Genomic DNA, 20,246 nt, shown 5'->3' on the forward strand with positions numbered 1-20,246 from the left:
ATGGATAGAGGTTATTACACATTTGTCTGAACCCACAGCATATACAACACCAAGAGAGAAACCTAATGCAAACTGTGGACTCGGGTGATTATGATGTGTTGGTGGAGGCCCACCAATTGTAACAGATGTACCACTCTGGTGGGGATGTTGACAATCGAGGAGGCTATGCATGTGTGGGGGCAGGGATATATGGGAAATCTCTCCTTTTTCCTTCTATCTCTCTATCTCTCTAGTAGGCTCCATGTCCAGCATGGAACCCAAAGCAGAGCTTGAACTCACAACCCTGAGATCAAGACCTGAGCTGAGATCAAGAGCCAGACACTTAACTGACTGAGCCACCCAGGCATCCCGTATCTTCCTCTTAATTTTGCTGTGAAGATAAAACTGCTCTAAGTGAAGTCTTTATATATATTATCTCTAACATATATATGTATAATTTTATAATATAAAATACTATATATAACATTATTACATTATACATAATGTATATAGACTACATTATATATATTATTACAAAAGGAAAGAAAAAAAAGAATCAAAGGAAAAAAGGGGAGAAAGTGAGTTAAGGATAACTTTGTATTCAGTAGCTTACTTAAAAGGTAGCAAAAAATGATTACCCTCTGGTATCTTTTTAGTGACTTATATGAAATGAGCCAGTTTTGAAGTCCACTTTCCTATATGTGGAATCTGGGGTTTATACTTTCAGCTAATATGGCAGGTGATCTATCCTTGTCCCCTTTACATGGCAAGGACAAAGGACAAACAAACACATCTACTTCCCTATAATTTCTCATTGTCACCAGAATAGCTGGTTTCCTATGAGGCTGTATGAGGTCCCCTTTCACTTATGGAATCAGGGGACAGGAAAGGGATTGTTTGTCCTACATAGCAGTAGAGCATTGGTTTCCTTGGATAACCACATAGAATGGTTGCTTCTGTGCTGTGTCGCCTGTATCCTGGAGTACATAGAGTGTTTAACTCCATCTTTCACTTCTAGTAGTTTCCTGCCTCCAAAATATGTAAGCAGGAGACAGTCCGAAGGAATCATGAGATAATCCTCTTGTAAATATGATAACGGCTAGCTTTGTGACCAGAGTGTGTCACATAATTCTGATTTAACCCTCCCAAACAGCGTCTGTGAGGGAGGGGGGACAGATATTATTATTTATTATTTTACAGAAGAATAATTTGAAGCTCAGAGCATTTAATGAAACATCCAAGAACATTCAGCAAGTCAGTCAATCTGTCTGGCTTAGTGAAGGCCTCCTGTGTATCAGCACGTGGTGTTCTGAACAGGGTCCAAACGGCGGTAAGCCCCTCAGTCAGAAATGTGGGAGCTAGCAAAGGGAGACAAGTGGTAAACATGTGTCTTAAGCATGTGTCGGTCTGTTGGTGCTGCTATAACAAAATACCACAGACTGGGTAGCTCATAAACAACTAAAATTTACTTCTTACAGTTCTGGAGACTGGAAGTAAAAGAGTCCGGGTGCTAGTGTGTTCGGGGGAGGGTCCTCTTCCAGATCACAGACTTCTCTCTGTGCCCTCACGTGGTGGAAGGGGCAAGAGATTTGTCTGGAGCCTCTTTAGTAAAGGCACTAATCCCACCCATCAGGGCTCCACCCTCATGATTTAAGCACCTACCAAAGTCCCCACCTCCTAGCACCATCATCTTTGGAGGTTAGAATTTCAACCTATGAATTTGGAGGTGGGGCACACACATTCATATCACAGCAGCACGTACACATAAGATAATGTCAAGTACTGGTAATTGCCAGGGAGACAAGCAAGAAGCAACATCACCCAGGAGAACCTGGGCTGTGGTGGGTGCGGGCAGCTGCTTTAGCTCTGGTGGAGTTGAGGAAGTTCTGTGAATTGAGTCCGGAGTGTTGAGAAGGAAGTAGGCATGTGAACTGAATGAATAGCAACCCTAGCAGACGAACAAACACCTTAAGGCAGCAGTGAACTTGGCATGTTAGAGAGTTTGTAAAGGACCAATGTACATGGGGTATGGTGAACAAAATGGAGGTTTTTTTTAAAAAAAACACCTTTATTAAGGTATATATTACATATCACAAAATTCACCAATTTCAAATGTACAGTTCAATGATTTCTAATAACTTCAACTGAAGAACACAACCATCACCATAAAGCAATTTTAGAATGCTCTCATCTTCCCAATATGATCCTTCCCGCTCACTTACGGTTATTCCCTAGTCCTACCTTCAGCCCATGCAACTCCCAGTCTATTTAAATTTGCCTTTTCTGGACATTTCATATAAATGGAACCATGGAATATCTAGTCTGTGTCTGGCTTCTTTCACTTGGCGTTGTGTTTTTGAGGCTGCATGTCAATAGTTTGTTTGTTTTTATTGCTGAATAGTGTTCCACTATATGGAAGTATCACCATTTATTTATGTATTTACCTGTTGATGAATAGGTAGGTTGTTCTAGTTTTTAGCTTCTATGAATGATGGTACTATGAACAGTTGCATGCAAGCCTTTGAGTGAACATCTGTTTTCATTCCTTTTGGGAAGAAACCTAGAAGTGGAATTGCTGGGTGATGTGGTAGTTTCACGTTTAGCATTTTGAGAAACTGCCAAACTGTTTTTCCAGAGTGGCTGCACCATTTTATATTCCTGACAGCAGTGCATGAGGGTTCCTATTTCTCCACAAACCCAACAACATTTGTTCTTGTATATCTCAATTATGATAGACACTCTACTGGATGGGAAATGGTATTTCATCATAGGCTTCTCCTGCATTTCCTTAATGACTAATGATGTTGAGCATCTTTTCATGCCCTTATTGCCAATGGAGAAGTTGCAAGCAAGGGAAAGATATGAAATGATGTGTGTGTTAAAGCTCAATGTGTTTGCTAAATGGTAACAAGACTATGGGCATAAAACTAGTTAGGAGATAGTTGCAGTAATCCAGAGAGAGACAATGGTGTCTTAGATTCGGGTTATAATAGTGGAGGTAGAGAGGAGTATGAATACATATACATTGTGGAGGTAGAGCCAACAGAGTTGGCTAATGGATTGGATGTGGGGTGTGGGTGTGCAGGAAAGAATGCCATTTAACTGAACAACTGTGTAGGTAGTACTGCCATTTATTATCAAGAGGGAGGATTATGGGGAAGCAAATAGGGTGATCATGCTGGGGGTTGGTGATCAATACTTACTTTAATTATGTTACATTTTTTGGTGTTCACTAAACATCCACAAGGAAATGTTGAGTGTATAGTTGTATATGAGGGTCTGGAGCTCAGAATAGAGGTGTACGATGGAGACATAAACTTGACAGTCATCAGCATATGGCTAGCATTTAACACCTTAGGACCTAAGGAGAGACTGTGGAAGAAAAGTGAACAAAGAATGAAACCCAGAGGCATTTCAAAAGAATCACTTATAGAGATCAGAGGGTAAGGCTGACACTTTGGAAGTTAGGACTGGGGTGAAAGTAGGCTGAGGGAAGCATCTAGAAATATGTTCAGTTGACTACTCACTCTATACCAATGCTGTCCAATACAGTAGTCACTAGCCACATGTGGCTAGCTGAGCACTTAAAACATGGCTCATTGAAATGAGATGTGTGTATGTATAAAGTACACACTGCATTTCAAAGAATTAATACAAAAAATGTAAAATCTCACTAGTAATGTTTATACTGATATGTTCATATGATAATATTTTGGATATATTGGGTTAAATAAAACTGTCATTAAAATTAATTTCACCTGTTTCTACGCACTCATGAGGCTACCAGAAAGTTTAAAATTGCATATGTAGCTCACATTCCGCTTCTCTTTCTCTTTCTATTGAGTTAGTCTAGAATGTTCTGCTCATCATCTTATTCTGGTTTTCCAGAAAAAAATCACTGTGACCTATTAAAGTACTCTTGAGTTTATGTGAGAATTTCATAGCTATTTACTCTTAAATATTTATTAAGGCACAGATCATGTCCACAACATACAGAAAAGTGCTATTGTGGTGCATATTTTCGATATGTGTTTATGTTGTGCAGATAAACCTATATTTTAGCAAAGAAAATGCCACATGGATCATTTGATCCTCGCTGAACTGGGAAACGATTAAAATGGAGGTATCATATCCTTGATATTTGTAAGCCTTAGGATGTCCTTGGTGACTATGAAGGAATTTCAATCAAATAAATCTCTTCTTCCATCTGGTGATATACAACTTGATTAAATGAAGAGAAAGTTAATTATTTAATAAGGTCACAATATGAGTTAAAATTACTGAATTTTTTCCTTTTATCATCTATGAAATTCTTAACATACCACAAAAATCAGTTACCTCACATCCTCTTCCCATTAATAATATATCAAGAGTTTCCTTTTAGAAATAGAAATTTCCCTTTGGTTAGAAATCAGAGATAAACTATGCAGATGTAATTTGGCAAACTTTCCCCACTTTTTCTTCTGCCTCCAATGAATGAGGTCATTTGAACAGGGAAATTCCCTCAAGGGGTAGAGCTACACAGTTTTTCATGTTTTACAAGGTAGATAACTAGTCAGATTTTATACAGACCTCCATGAGAATTTTTGTGATCTCAACAGAGAGCTTTCCCTAATGTTTACGATTAAAATATCTAATCAAGAGGTATAGTAACAGCCCCTTCATCTAGTTCATTAAAGGATTGGTTGGCTGTTCACAGTAGTGAATTTTCTTCATGGCAAAGCTTTGTACAGGTTGTTTCTTACAGCATTGCTTTCCTTTCTAGAAAAAGTTTTCACATAACTTTCCTGGCTGCATTGGCAAAGCATGCTAAATACACTTTTATCCTCACTGGGTATCTCAAAGAAACCCCATGTTGTAAAAGGCTATTGAAATTGTTGGGTTGCCTGGATGGCTCAATCAGTTAAGCAGCCGACTTTCAGTTTCGACAGGGTCTTAGCGTTGTGAGATCGATCCCCATGTCGGGCTCTGCACTCAGCGTGGAGTCTGCTTCAGATTCTCTCTCCCTCTCCCTCCAGCTCATGTGTAAGCTCACTTTTGTGCTTTCTCTCTCAAATAAATAAATAAAAGTCTCAAAAAAAAAAAAAAAGACTATTGAAATTGGTGAGAGACGAGGGAGTCTGGCCCTGCTATGTCATTAATTTCTCATGTGATTCAGGGACAAATATCCAACATCTCTGGGCTTTGGCTTCCTCACCAGCACAATGAAGGCATCATCCTAGATCATTAGCTCTTAAATAAACTTCAGCATGCAGAAAGGGCTTGTTAAAACACAAGCTGCCTAGCCCTTCCCCAGGTTTTTGGATGCAATAGGTCTGAATTGGGCCCTGCGAATTTGCACTTCTGATCAATTCCAAGTGTGGCACTATTGTTAGCTTAGGGACCACCCTGAGAACGACTCATCATCTCTGCCATGTTCCTTGTAGCTTAGCTTCCTAGAATTTTGTACGTGTTAAGTGGGTATTTGCTGGTTGACTTCCTTAATGCAAAAACTCTAAAGATCACGGACAGTCTGATAACTCTAAAATAGGCTTTCATAAAGCAAAACTGTCATCAGAAATCCAGGCATCTCTAATTTTGAAAAAAAAAAAGGAAACTAGATTATTATATTAGCATTCTGAAACTGTGTATAAAAATAAACTTTGCAGTTTGGAGAGAAGATAAGTATTAATTTCTTTTCTCAATGTACCAATTACTGCTTATCCATCTAACCATTACACTTTAGCTGAAATATAAAATCGGGAAAACATGTAGACAAATTGCTTAATCACTCCCTGCACAAAATTCTCTGATGTGAGAGGTTTTTTCCTTGGGTCACTTCAGCATTATGCAATCACGTTTTATTTCTCATTTCTATTGCAGTAAAGCTGAGAATCAAAAAGATTATTTAAAATAGTGTGCCATAAAACCATCCTTATTAATTCAAATATTTGCAATGGGAATTAGCCAGGTAATGTGTTTTCATGTTTAAGTAGTAAACCAGAGAATATGCTTTCCTTGTGTTTGATCCAGAATCTACCTTTTTGGTATAATGTAGATGCTCTGAAATGTCCTAAATAATAATAGAAAACTTCAGGAAAGTTAATGCTAATTATTAATCTGCTAGGGATTGCTAGTCATAACTGGGGAAATAATTTGCTCTCATTTAATTTCTGTTTCTCTATTTGTGAAATAGGAATAGCAGTTTTCCTTGTACACAAGTATTTATTGAGGGCATAAATAATTTTAAGCAATATATTTCCCGAGGCCGTTGACTAAAAATGCTGGACTGCCTATTTAGAGCAGGTTGTCTTTCACCAAGAGTCTAGCTTCTGAAGATGCAGGTGCCTGTGAAGGTAAAGGAAGGAAAGTGTCACCAGCCTCTCCAGCCAGCTGGAGATGAGTGTTACAGCCAGCTCATCTTACTTTCAATGCTCCAACAATGATGATCACCAGCATCAGAAATAGTCAAAAAGTGCCTCTTCGAACAGATTTAAAACACAGTTTTCAATGCTGGCCTGGGCCCAGCGCTAATAGGAATGAAAGCTGATACATCATTTCTAGAGAACAGTTTGGCAGGAATCATCACAATTTGTAGCATTTGACTTCCTTTAACTCAGTAATCCCCTTTCTAGGAATCCATTCCCAGGAAATATCAGAGATACTGACAAAGATTTGTGTGCACACAGAGTTACTGGAGTGCTATTGGTAACACAGAATAAAAGAAAACATCCTAAGTCACCCATAACAGAGGGATGGTTAAATAAATTATAGGTCATCAGAATTTTGTCCAAATTAGTTTGGGAGAATATTCAATGACACAGGAAACTGCTCTTGCTCTAATATAAGTGGGATGAAAAGGCCAGATGAAAACCTATAAAACCATGCGATTTTAGGATGGAATGTGTTGCGTCAGTTTGGTTAAGCTGGGAACTGAGGGTCCCAGAACTATGATTTCTGTTCCCTATATGGGTTGGGGCTGGCCAAAACAAGAACTTGTGTGAGATTTAGAAGGCAAGAGTGGCAAAGCTGCCACTACTTTCTTTTTTTTTTTTTTTTAAGATTTTATTTATTTATTTGACAGAGATAGAGACAGCCAGCAAGAGAGGGAACACAAGCAGGGGGAGTGGGAGAGGAAGAAGCAGGCTCATAGCGGAGGAGCCTGATGTGGGGCTCGATCCCATAATGCCAGGATCACGCCCTGAGCTGAAGGCAGACGCTTAACCGCTGTGCCACCCAGGCGCCCCTGCCACTACTTTCTGAAGGCATTTGTGGTCAGATGTAGCAAAGGACAGATCGAGAGCTGTCTAGTGCGTTCCAGCTCTTCTTCACTCAACACCCAGCACTCTTGCTTCTGGTCTTGCTGACCAACCAACAGTGGTCTCAGACCCAGCACGAGAGGCCTGCCTGTATATCCGCAGAGGACAAAGCCACACAGAGACAGCGGCTTTCAAGAGACTTCCCTGTGATCTCACTTTGTGGCATTTGTTTCCTCTTGCTCCTGTAATGAATTGCCACAAACTTAGTGGCTTTAAGCAACACAGATTTATTCTCTTGTAGGTGCAGAAGCCAGAAGTCCAAAATCAGTTTCACTAAGCTAAAGCCAGTAAGTTTACAGGACTGGTTCCTTCTGGAGGCTCTAGGGGAGAATCTGTTTCCTAGCCTTTTCTAGCTTATGCAGGCCTCCCACATCCCTTGGCTCATGACCCTTTCCTCACTTTGCTCCAACTGTCTTCACATTTGCTACTATTGTGGTCAAATCTCCTTCTGTTTCGCTCTTACAAGGACACTTATTTGCACACAGGGCCCACTTGGATAATCCAAGATAATGTCCTTGGCTTCTTAGTTGAATGATTAATGACTCCTGTCTTCCTCCCACATCCCTATCATGGACCTTCACTTCTCTCCTCCCACAATTGTGTAAGATCCAATTCCTATAATAAATCCTGTAGCATAATGGTTCTGCTCCCCTGTTTGATCTCAAACTGAGAAAAATCCGAATGATGTGTAAAATGTACGCTTATATATGTATAAAAAGACTGGAAGGAAATACATCAATATATTAACAGTGCTAACCTCTGGATGGCAGGAATACAATCACATAGAGGAAGATGCCAAAGATACAAGAGAGATGGCGAAGCACTGAGGAATGAGATCCAGAGCCTTCGTGAAGACATTGGCTTAGCTAGGAGGAGAGACAATGTCATGGAAGGAAGCAGGACAGGACAGGTGTGGAAGCAGGAGCATTTGTAGGTTTGGTGGCAGGAAGTTAAGGAATTTCCTTCTCGTGGCTCCCATTTTCTCTGTGAGTTGGAAGGTGAGTTCACATGCTAAGATGTAGGGGAAGCGACTGGGTCTGAAGTCTGAGGAGAGAAAGGAACATTTGGAACCGTGCTTGTGGAGAATGAGAGAGTGGCTGGAGCTCCATGGGGAGAGCGCAGTTGAGCAGCACCATTGGGCCTAGGTCTGTGATTTTCTCTAGTTTCGTTCAACAGCCAGGGTGCAGGGAAGAGAAGGCACATTGTAGGACCTCTCAAAGGTGGAGTTTCCTGAGCAGCTTTAAAGGAAAGACAGTGGGGCAAGGGAGTTTAAGATCTCCAGTGCAATTGCTCTCCTTGGTCGCCATGCTTTCAAGGCGAAGGTAGAAGCACAGGAAGTTGGCGTGACTGACCCAAAGCCAAAGAACTGGCAGGGGCAGAGATGGAACTAAACCCAGGTCTCCTGACAGAAAAACAGTGCTGTTCTCCTGCAGCAGAGCAGAGGGCTGCTCCAAGTGTGGCCTCCTGGCCAATTCAAAATCACTGGGGGTGCGAGGTAGCGCCTGCTTATGAAAATGCAGCTTTCTAGGCCCTGGCCCAGGGATTTAACAAGTACCCCCATAGATTCTGAAGCATAATAAAGTTTACGAATTGCTGGGATAATTCATCCCAGAGTCCCTGTCTTGTGAAGAGAACACAACAGCAGAATAGTGGTAGGGAGAACAAGGGAGGGGACAATTTGATCCTGAGAGGCAACATATATGAACTTCTGGCAAAGAGGGGTGGGGAAGACGAGTTGGTGCCCAATGAAGTGCAACAGACACCATGTGCTGAGTAGGTCTGCAAGGGTGCTGTGGGCTTATGTTATCAATGAGCAAGACATGCAGAAAAACCAAAGATAACCCCTAGTTTTTGCCACAGTGTTCTTCTTCTTCTGGTGTCCAAGAAATATCTGTGCTTCTAAGTAACACCTAAGGACATTCAATATCCTCTCAGTTTTCCTACTGACTAAATATCAAGTGCAAATGGAATACCACAGACTCAACAGGCTCAGACTCCAGACTTGGAGTTAAGATAGGCAGGGTTCCTTGACTTGGATGTTGCCAGAAAGGAAGTGTTGTGTGGCCTCAGCTAGCAAAGAGACTGTCACTGTTTCATAGGATACCAACATCCAAATCCCACGCCAACTGGTAGAAAGAACAGACTGGCCTTTTAGAGGTGGAAGCCTCATGGGATTTGCATTCTAATATCTAAGCTAGAGGTTGGTTTCATATAGAGAGATTTGAATGGAAAAGCTGTCTTGTCTCTACAGCAAATTTATCAAAAATGTATATAATCAGACACATTTATCCAAGATCAGACACCCCAGATCCAAGAAAGATTTTTTTTTTTAATATATTTGTTTCTGTTTGCTTTGATTGACTCCTGGCTTAAGAAATCTAGCATAGCCAGTATGCTATCTCAATATCTTGAGATACTGAACATATAATGAATGCACCTCTTCTTATCTGCTCATGAACCGCTTGCATCAAGGACCTAGTTATCTCTTAAAAACTTGGGTGTTTCAAGGAATATGAGGAAAAAAATATAAAATGATGACTAAGTCAATCATTTATTGGTACCAAAAAATGGGATATCAGTGACTTCAAGCCCACGTTCTGTGAAGCACTGAATATCCCAAATTACTTTCACATGTATCAACTTAATACATCAAATATGCCATTGAAAGTGTTAATAAAATTGAACATTAACAGGATGCTACCATTCCAAACATAATGCGTGATTTACCAGTTTATATTTTAATACATAAATACAAAGTATCTTGAAGAAAATTTCCCGACCGTATTGGAATGATCAACTTTTAAAATACAGTGCTATGTACCAAATGTATTCATGCTTTTTCCCTTCACTATGTCAAGCCCATTTCAACAGATACATACACCCAAACACAAAACGATGAATGCATACTGACTGAAGCATTTTTCATAACAGCAAGAGACTAGAAACAATCCAAGGTCCACAGCAGGGAACTGGTTTAATAAACAACTGTCTATCCATGAATACTACACAGCTATAAACAGAAAATGAGAAAGTTGTTACAGAAAGTTACAGAGGATATACTATTAAGGTAAGAAACAAAACAGAATAGAGCAAAGCAAAACAAAAGATCAAGGTAAAGATCACTGTGTAAAGTGTACTGCTGGCTTCTGTGGAAGAAAGGAATAGTACATGTTCGTGCTTATTCGCATCTGCATAAACACCCTGGAGAGAGTCACAAGAAACAAGAGAATGGGAGGGAGGGAGAGAGGGAGGCTTTCCAATGTATACCTTGTCAAGGTTTTTCTGTATTCTGAACCATGTGAATGTATTACTTATTCAAAACAAATAACAAAACTGTAAAAGAGAAGAATGTAGAAATATTAAAATTGTGGTGTTCATGATAAAGGGAGGAAGCATATCTGTTTATTTGGATTGTTACAGTTTATTTCCCTCCAGTGAACGCTTACCGTGCGATTGTCACATTCAGGACCCTCAGGCTGATGCCCAAGCCTGAGTAGGATGTTCCCCTCTCCCTCATCCCTTTATTCATCAGGCACCCAATCGAGTTCAGGGAATTATCTGTCTATCCACCGGTTCTTTCTATCCTCAACTCCTCTTGCCTAAGCTTAGGCCACCAGCTTCCCTTCCCTGCTTTATAGCATCAGCCTCCCCTCAGTCTTCCTGCCTCCAGTCTTGGTCCTTCAAGTTATCCTCCAGGGTTCTGCCTGAATGTTCTATTTAGTACACAAATCTGATCTTGTCCCATTCCTGTTCAAAGGCTTTTATTATCTCCCACTTCTTTGCCTTCAAGATAAAGTCAGAACTCCTTATTCAGCACTTAAGGCTCTCCATATCACACCCCTGCTTACCTTTCCAGCCTTATTCCTTCCCTGCCATAAGCTCCCCTCCCTGATGCCACACGGGAAGCACTGACCCAACTTTCCTGACCCTTTACCCCGTTGTCTCCCGGCCTTCATGAGTGCTGTTTCCTCTGCAAAGAACACCCGCTCTCCACTTTTTGTTTCTTTTTTTCTGGTTTACTGTCATTTGTTCCTTAAGCCCCTGCCCCAGTAGGGAATCATCTCTGACTACCTCCAAGTACATCTCACATTTTAAGAGTTAATGAAATTGAATGACAACAGGATACTACCATGACAAACACAGTACAAGATTTACCAATTTATATTTTTAAATAGAACTATAAAATTGTGGAGAAAGGTTCCAGGTTATTTTGGAAGATCACCTTTCTAAAAACTGTGCTATTTAACATAACTTCTGGCATAATTTTTAGCCTTTCCGGATGAAGTAACCTTTCTCTGTGATCCCATAGTACCCCACCACCACCTGCATACCACTAGTATAGCCCTGATCACACAGTTTTATCATTGTCTGACTCCCATGGACTGTGAGATCCTTGGGGACAGGGACACTGCTGTCAATGCCGCATTTGCAGTGCCTAGCACTGTGCTGACGGTAACCTACAAGACACTGAGCAAGAAGTGATTGAAGGGCAACATCCCTGAGCTAATTCCTAACCTATTTCCACCTGGGAAGGTGTGAAATGGTGTTGCACAACAATTGTCCCGGACTCCCCATTGCTGAGCAATGACAAAAGCATTTACAGTTAGACCTGCAAGTGGGATATGACTCTTTAACTTCCTGGCTTTTTTAAAATGCCCCACCCAAAGCCATAGGGCTGAGAAAGAAAATAACACAGAGAGAACATGTGGAGAGCCCTTGTGAGCAAGACTTGGAGCTGTCCCTCCCAAGGTGAAAAAACAGAGTCTAATAACTCTTTGGGGCCACTACTAAGAGACCTGTAGCAAGGGGGCCATCCCCAAACCCAGCATGAAAAGACACCACATAGATATACAACTACATTAGAGGAAAATAACCCAGCCTGGGCCAGACCTCTTCTTTCACAAAAGTTAAAAAAGGATTACCAAGGGGTGCCTGGGTGACTCAGTCAGTTAGGCGTCTGCCTTCTGCTCAGATCATGATCCCAGGATCCTGGGATCGAGCCCCACATTGAGCCCCACATCGAGCCCCACATCAGACTCCTTGCTCAGCTGGGACCTTGTTTCTCCCTCTGCCCCCTCCCCTGCTCATGCTTTCTCTCGCTATCTCTTTCTCTCTCGAATAAATAAAATCTTAAAAAAAAAAAAGATGACCAATTTCTTTGGTGAGGAGAAATTAGAGGCTTATATCAGACTCACTGTGGAGCGTTTATTGTTTGTGTACTGTAGGATGAATTAGTCAATATACAGTGCTCATTTACAGATTCAGTTATTCTCAACAGCTTTGTGTTAAACCTCAGTTTTTATTATTATAGGCACCCTAGACCCAAGGATTCCTGCCAGATCATGAGATCAAAATTCTAACCTTCAGAACGGGCAAAACCATGTAAGTAGCTCCCCCATTCCCTGCCCTCCCCCCACGCGTCCTCACCCCACATTCCTTTGAGATTGGGTCTTATTAGGGTTTACTTTTATCTCAGTGTGTGACATGCACAATTAATTGATGCTGAAGATCTGTTGAATGAATGAATGAATGAATGAATGAATGAAATATGCATGCTGTCTGCCAAGATTTCAGGTTCTACGTCTTCACATTTTATACCTTGTGCCACTTTCTCCATCACAAGCATAAATCTTATAAATGGATTTCATGTACTTCTGTTATATTAACAGCTAGATGTAGCTCTCATGCCAAAGACTGTATTTTCTTCTACCATTAATCTTTCTCTGGCTTGTGAGCTGGCAAAGTCATAATGATGGGAGTTGTCATAATGAACCCAAACAGTAATTGTATAAGAAAATGGAGGGAGAAAATTGAAAAGGAAAATGTCTCTCCCACAGCACCACAGATAAATGACCATATTCTCTCCCAATTTCAAGTCTGCACAGTTGTATTTGTTCTTGTCAAGATCATTAGGTACCAAAAGACCATTTGACATTAGTGGGAATGTTATTTTTAATAGGAGTAATATATTGTTGTAAAAAAAAAAAAAAAAGCATACCTCTTCCTTTTGTAGGTTCCTGTCTAATCCACGAAATTTTAAGAGTTAAAACATATATAAAATACTTAATAAAGAGTTTATATGAACGAGACGTGAAAGGGAGTAACCTGCTTCAACCAAGCTTCTGAAACCGAGATAAGCAATTAGTCCTATTAAAGCAATCAAGGGTTTGAATGAAAACAGGTTTAGTACTAACTTAGTTAAATATTAATTTGGGGATTTAAAAGACTTTTACCACAGCTCTTTTCACCTTTAAAAAAAAAAAAAGTTTTCAAAGTCATCCCTAGTCATTTTGATAAGTTACATCTTCCTGCCATTCTATAGTGTTTAACATACGATGAGAATTACTAGCAAATATAGAGAAATTTATGACTGCTAAATCATTCTGACACCCTCTGGGTCCTGATGAATTTAGTAGTGAGCTCCACAATGAGATCCCAGACAAATTAAATAATTAAGCACTTGATTCAGAGGAAAAAGGCCTTCTTCCGAATTGCCAAGAACTTAGCTTGGAATGATCGCTGGATGCACTCTGGCCACTTAGCAATGATGCTGTAAGAAGGTGTTACTTATGTTAAAGTGATACTAATTTCAAATTATCTTCTCCCACACTGCCCATGTCTTTGCCCTGATGTTCAACCTCCCTCCAGGGGAGTTAAGTTGATGACGACAAAGAACCCTGATCTTGTCCCCAGTATTTATTTGGAAGAGTGAAACAGACATTCTTAAAATAGAGAAATTATTTCTCTTCCAAAATTTCTTCCTCTTTTCTCCAGCTTCCCTCAAGTGACTTACATTCAAACCAGCTCTTCGACAAAAATATGAAATCAGAGAAGTACTGGGTTAAGCCTAGAGTCTCAATCCTGGCTGCACATTGGAATTATCCAGGGAACTCCTAAAGTAGTCCCATGCCCAGCCCTCACCCCTGGCCGATTATGTCAGAAGATCTGAGGCTGGATTGAGGTATCTGTATGTGAAGGTCTCCAAGAGATTCCAGTGTATAGCCAGGGCTGAGACTCTAGGAGAGCTGAGTCAGGTTGATGAGCTGCCCCTTGGGTCTTCAAAAAGGCAGTTAGTTTAGTACCCCTGCCCAGGCACAGTACCGGGCCTGGAAACGGGAGTTTCTTGAATCCTATGGCATAAGAGAAACTGAAGGATAATTTGTATCTATGAAATTATCTATGGCAAGGCTTTCACTTGGTTTAACTAAAAAGACTTCTGAAATTTTTGCACAGTGCTAGTATAGGGACTCTTAGTAACCTACTGTAACAAGAGGAATCAAACAAGAATATAGCACTGCTATGTACCAAAGATACCCCACACCAACTTTTTCAACAAGTAGTTTCTCTCTGCAGAGAGATATATAGAGACCTCGGTGACTGTTAAAGATAGTTGATCAATGGCAGTACCTAGGTGGCTTAGTTGGTTAAGCGTCTACCTTTGGCTCAGGTCATGATCCCAGGGTCTTGGGATCAAGCCCCACATCAGGCTTTCTGCTCAGCGGGGCATCTGCTTCTCCCTCTCCTTCTGCCCCTCCCCTATTTGTGCTCTCTGTCTCCGTGTCAAATAAATAACTAAAATCTTAAAAAAAAAAAAAAAGGTAGTCAATCAGTGCAAAAAACATAAGAATCTCCTGGGGAATATAAGTCAATCTCTTCTTTACAAGGACAAAAGGGAAGAAAAATTTTACCCAACTTGAATGGGATGATGCTTCACTGCTACATCACCCCAAGCTGCTGTCCCCACCCAGTGTCACTTTCCTGACACCATAGTATTGCAGGGTTAGAGGACTGCTGATGTGGCAGATAAGTAGAAGCAAGATAGCACCTTCAGGTAGCCAAAAGTGATTTCATGAAGGGAGTCCTAGATGCCTTTTCAAGGACTCTCTCTTACGCTGGAGTGAGACTACTTATTGGGCCCAGGGCCCAGTAAGCCTAGTGTATGATCATGTTGGGTAAAGCTACACTATACGGTCAGGTTGTATCACCGATGCCCACAGAAGGGCCGACATTGTTCAAGCTAGTTGGCTTTTTTGGATTCCTACTTTAACAGTGTTTGCTATTTTAAAACTATCCTAATCCCAGTTTATAGAAATGAACAAATTTCCCCCATGTTTTATTATCTTTTTTTTTCCCCTGTAAAAATATAAGCTCTTTGAGGGTAGGGCCTTTGCCTTTAATTTCTCTGCAAGCATTTAAGAACAAAATCCTTTTGGGTGTGGGAGATTTTATCTACAGGCCTCTACTAATTTTAAGATATCTGAGCGAGTTCTAAATTTTCTGATTTTGCCGTTAACTAATCATTGGCCAGGGTGTTACTTTTTATGAAAATACCCATGGTTAGCAGGTTAATTTGTACAGACTTTCTAAGAGACAATTTCTGCAATATTGCTTTAAAAAATTGATTTAAAATACATATATCCTTTGACCCAGAACTCCTGCTTCTAAAGTGTCCAAAGGAAATAAATATACAAATGAGCAATATGTGCCAAGATAAGCTATAAAGATGTTCATTGCAGTGTTCTTTATAACAGGAAAAAGTTGGAAATAATCTAAATGAAGAAAGATTAGTTAAGTATGTTATGGCACATCATCGGTAATGATCCTTGGAACCACAGTATTCCTTGGTGGTGACTCAGGGGCAATTGGGTAAAGCGTAGGGAAGGAAAAAAAAACCAATGGGAGCCTGAGTGGGTGGGGCCCTGGATCTCACATTCCTGCTTTAACCTCAAAAGCTTCAATTTTATCTGTTTCTTTTGGAAAATTAGTTCTGCTGCCAAAAATAGTTGTAAACAAAGTATTATTAAAATAGAAAGTGGTAAAAAAAAATACCCTATAAAGTAGAAAAAGACTACAAAACTACTTCTGTTTAATCTCATTTTTGTTTATATGTCTATGTATACCTACACATGAGAAAATACACGCACAGAAAGAATCCATATAACAATGAACATGTTATTCTTTGGGGTAATAAAAAAAAGTTATTTTTAACTTTAAATTTTTGTTCAGGGGCACCTGGCTGGCTCAAGTTGATAAAGCATGTGACTCTTGGGGCGCCTGGGTGGTGCAGTCCTTAAGCGTCTGCCTTTGGCTCAGGGCGTGATCCCGGCGTTATGGGATCGAGCCCCATATCAGGCTCCTCCACTATAAGCCTGCTTCTCCCTCTCCCACTCCCCCTGCTTGTGTTCCCTCTCTTGCTGGCTGTCTCTATCTCTGTCAAATAAATAAATAAAATCTTAAAAAAAAAAAAAAAGCATGTGACTCTTGATCTCAGCCCCATGTTGGGCAGAGAGATTACTTTAAAAATAAAATAAGTTAATATTTTTCTACATGGTTCTCATTGACTTTTCAAATTTCTCAATCATTAGGAGGCCAAAATCAATTCAATAGCTAACTACCAATTCTTCACCTAAAGACTAACTTTCACACAAGAATCTCCACACTGTTGTTCTACCCATTTTAGGGATGGAGAAACTGAGGAGAAACTGAGGATGAGCGGAAACTGAGAAAATGACACTGTGAATTCCTGCAAAATGGAGAAGTCATCATGGATCCCTCAGTTTCCTTTCCAAGTTATGTTTCAGGTGTTTCCACAGACCCTGTTAGTTTTTCAAAGTAGGATAAATGAGTTCGTAAAGAGAGCAAAAAACATTGAATTCTTACATATTTTGTACTCATTGAAATTAAAATAGTGAGCTAATGAAAAGTTAATATAAGCAGAGACCGACAGTGAGGTGAGCGGAAACCAGCAGGGAAGATAAGATGGACAGTTGTGAGAACAGAGGACCAGTAGCTTTATCAGCATATCATGCACACTGGTGGCACTGAATTCAAGTATAAATGATGATGGTGATAATGATGATGGTGGTGGTGCTGATGATGGTATCACTAACATGTATGGAGAGATTTCAGTGGGCCGGGCACTGGTGTTGTTTTTGTCTTTTGAGAGAGAGAGTGAGGGTGAGTGGGGGAGGAGCAGAGGGAGAGGGACAAGCAGACTCCACGCTGAGCAGGGAGCCCCACTGGGGGCTCAATCTCACAACCCTGAGATCATGACCTGAACCAAAATCAAAAGTTGGATGCCTAACTGATTGAGCCACCCACGTGCCCGGGGGCTCCATTCTAAGCACTTCACATGTATTAGCTCTTAATCCTGACAACACCCTTATGGGGTAGGAACTATGAATAACCCCATTTTCCTGAAGAAGAGACTAAGGAACACAGAGACTACACAATGGGTATCATGGCCAGGATTTGAAGTGCTTTATTCATTTTCTCATCACCCCTTTGAATCTAAATTGACAAATGAGAAAATTTTCACTTCCTGAAGGTTAAAAACAGTCTTTGGTTTGAACACACAGAGGCACGATGACAAAACCCTTCTGATGCCAAGAGACCTGGGTTCAAATTCTGGATCTGCTGCTTTTCCTCTCAGAGCCTCGGTCCCCTCATCTGTAAAGGAGGTTAATAATTCTCACTCTACCAACGTTCTATGAATAAGAATTCCTCTATAAAAAACCTTGGCCCAGTGTGTGCTGCATGTGGTTACAGAATAAACGGAATCTCATACTGCTATTAGGGCAAGAACACGAAGCAAGTGAGGAAACTTAATTGAATAACATTTTTAATTATTTTACTACTATAAAACCCACTTGAGCAAATGGACCTAGGAATAACTACTCTTACGGTGTTGATATAATTTATCGTCTACACCAGGGGACTTTAGAGAGGAAAAGGGCCCTAAACAATTTATCTGGGGTAACAGGTAGAAACAGACTGTCCCGGGGAAACAGGACGCACAGTCACCTACTAGCAAGCAGGGGTGTGAGACCATAGCTGCGGGACCTTCTCTGCACCCTCCCCGGCCCATCAGCCCCTACTCCAGGATGGTCATTAGGCTGGGGAATAACAACAGCAATGAGAAAATCCCCAGGCTGTATGCCAGCAATATTCAGGAGATTTTAAGTTTATATTGTCTTCTGCTTAGATGAACTCTGCTCTTAAGACTTATCTGGAAACACCAGTTCTCAGGTAGGACATGAGCTTCANTCAGCAGGACATCCTGTCATGTGGTCACCCACTGCTCTGTGATCTTTGAAGTTGAAGACTGTACAGACTCGTAGGTAGAGATTTAAAATCAAACCTGATGCACGCCCTCCTTCAAGAGGCTCCTCTGCCCTGCTAGCTGTGATTGTGCCCCGCACGTGGACTGTGCTTTCTGAAAATCATGCACCTCTTAAAATGACATGGCACTTGGCTTGCATACAGACACCTCAGTCAAGGATCACAGGATATCAGAGTTTGCAGGGATTCTTTAGTCCTATTCCTTCATTTCAGGCCTGGAGATCTCAAGTGACTTAACTTAGCCAAGGCTACACAGCTCGCTCACTGCAGAAGAACCAGAACCCAGGACTACACTCATACCAGGCAATGCTTTCTATTATTTTTTAGCTGCTTCCCTGAAAAATAGCTCTACCAGCTTAAAGCACAATATAGCAATTCCAAAAATCACACAGTATTTCAGACTTGTCAGGGTTATTAGCAGGAACTGCATATTCTCCCACTGTAGTCTATAGCATCCGTATAATTAGATGTATTTTTCAGTTCTTATTGGGAGAAAATTAAAATCAGATTTATGTTGATGCTTTAAATTCTCTACATTGGCTAGGTAATAAGGAGGCTAAATAATGTATGTGCAGTAGGGGCCCAATCATAAATTTGAGACATTTATTTCCCAACATTGACATAGATGGGAATATATAATAAATAAAAAATGAGGTATCCCAAGTCAGGGTGAGAAAGACCAAAAATGAAAAACTGATATTCATTATTCTGGTAGTTGGGGATTCCAGTCCAGGCTAATAAATGAAAATCAACCTAAGTTCATTGGTTTCTACTGTTTAAAGTTTACATTTTCCTGTCCTTTGTATCCAGTATGGTGGTTTAGGATAAGACAGGAGACTGGGAGTGAAAGAGAATTGAATGAATGCTTGTCACCAGGTCAATGGGTAAGATCTAAGAACACACATTTTAAAAGAAAAGATAAAATTATCCTGCCTCAAATACATCTTCTGGGGAAGTCAGAGAAGAGATGGTTTAAGTGGGAAATGAGGAAATAGGAAACATCAACAAATAGATTTATTTGCAAGACAGTGGGTTCCTACATATTCTTGGTCTTGCTCTTACTGATCTGTTCCTTATCTGACAAAAGAAGTTCTAAATTCTTTTGACTCTTCTTAAATTGGATTTAAACACTCATTGAGCCAGCGCAATTAGTCAAGAAAAAGAAATAAAAGGCATCCTGACTGGAAAAGGAGAACTATCTCTACAGGCACATGACATGATCTTATATATAAAAAATCCTCAAGAATCTGACAAAAATATTAGAACTAATAAACAAGTTCAACAAGGTTGCAGGATGCACTATCAATATTCAAAAATTATATACTGTATATCTATATATGTCATACATAGATATATTTATATATTCTGGGTTCAAGTCCACAAGATACATGATTTGCAAATATTTTCTCTGGGTTGTCTTTTGCTTTCTTGGTAAAGAAAACACAAATGTTTTAAATTTTGATGAAGTCTCATCAAAAACTAATTGTATGGTAGTCCTCCCTTATCTGAGAGGGATGCATTCCAAGACTCCCAGTGGATGCCTGAAACTGCAGATAATACCGAACCCTATATACACTATACATACAAGCCTACAATAAAATTTAATTTATAAATTAGGTACAGTAAGAGATTAGCAACAATAAGAAAATAGAACAATTATAACAATATGTTGTAATAAAAATGATGTGAATATGGCTTCTCTAAAAACATTGTACTATATTCACTCTTCTTCTTGCAATGAGGTGAAATAATAAAATGCCTACATGATTACATGAAGTGAGGTGAATTACACAGGCATTGTGATGTTGTGTTACATTACTACCGACCTTCTGACAATAGGTAAGAAGG

General features: G+C 40.2%; 1 long non-coding RNA gene across 2 annotated transcripts in view; it reads right to left on the reverse strand.

Moving 5' to 3' along the window:
* Positions 1-2,002: 2,002 nt before the first annotated feature.
* The window catches only part of LOC121100714, a 255,288-nt gene continuing 237,044 nt past the window's right edge, over positions 2,003-20,246 (reverse strand). For both annotated transcript variants that reach the window (XR_005832479.1, XR_005832478.1), the window contains one exon: positions 2,003-3,351. This is a non-coding gene — a long non-coding RNA (uncharacterized LOC121100714). The remainder of the gene's footprint in view (positions 3,352-20,246) is intronic.

Source organism: Ursus maritimus, unplaced genomic scaffold, assembly GCF_017311325.1.
Source record: "Ursus maritimus isolate PB19 unplaced genomic scaffold, ASM1731132v1 scaffold_5, whole genome shotgun sequence".
Lineage (NCBI taxonomy): Eukaryota > Metazoa > Chordata > Mammalia > Carnivora > Ursidae > Ursus > Ursus maritimus.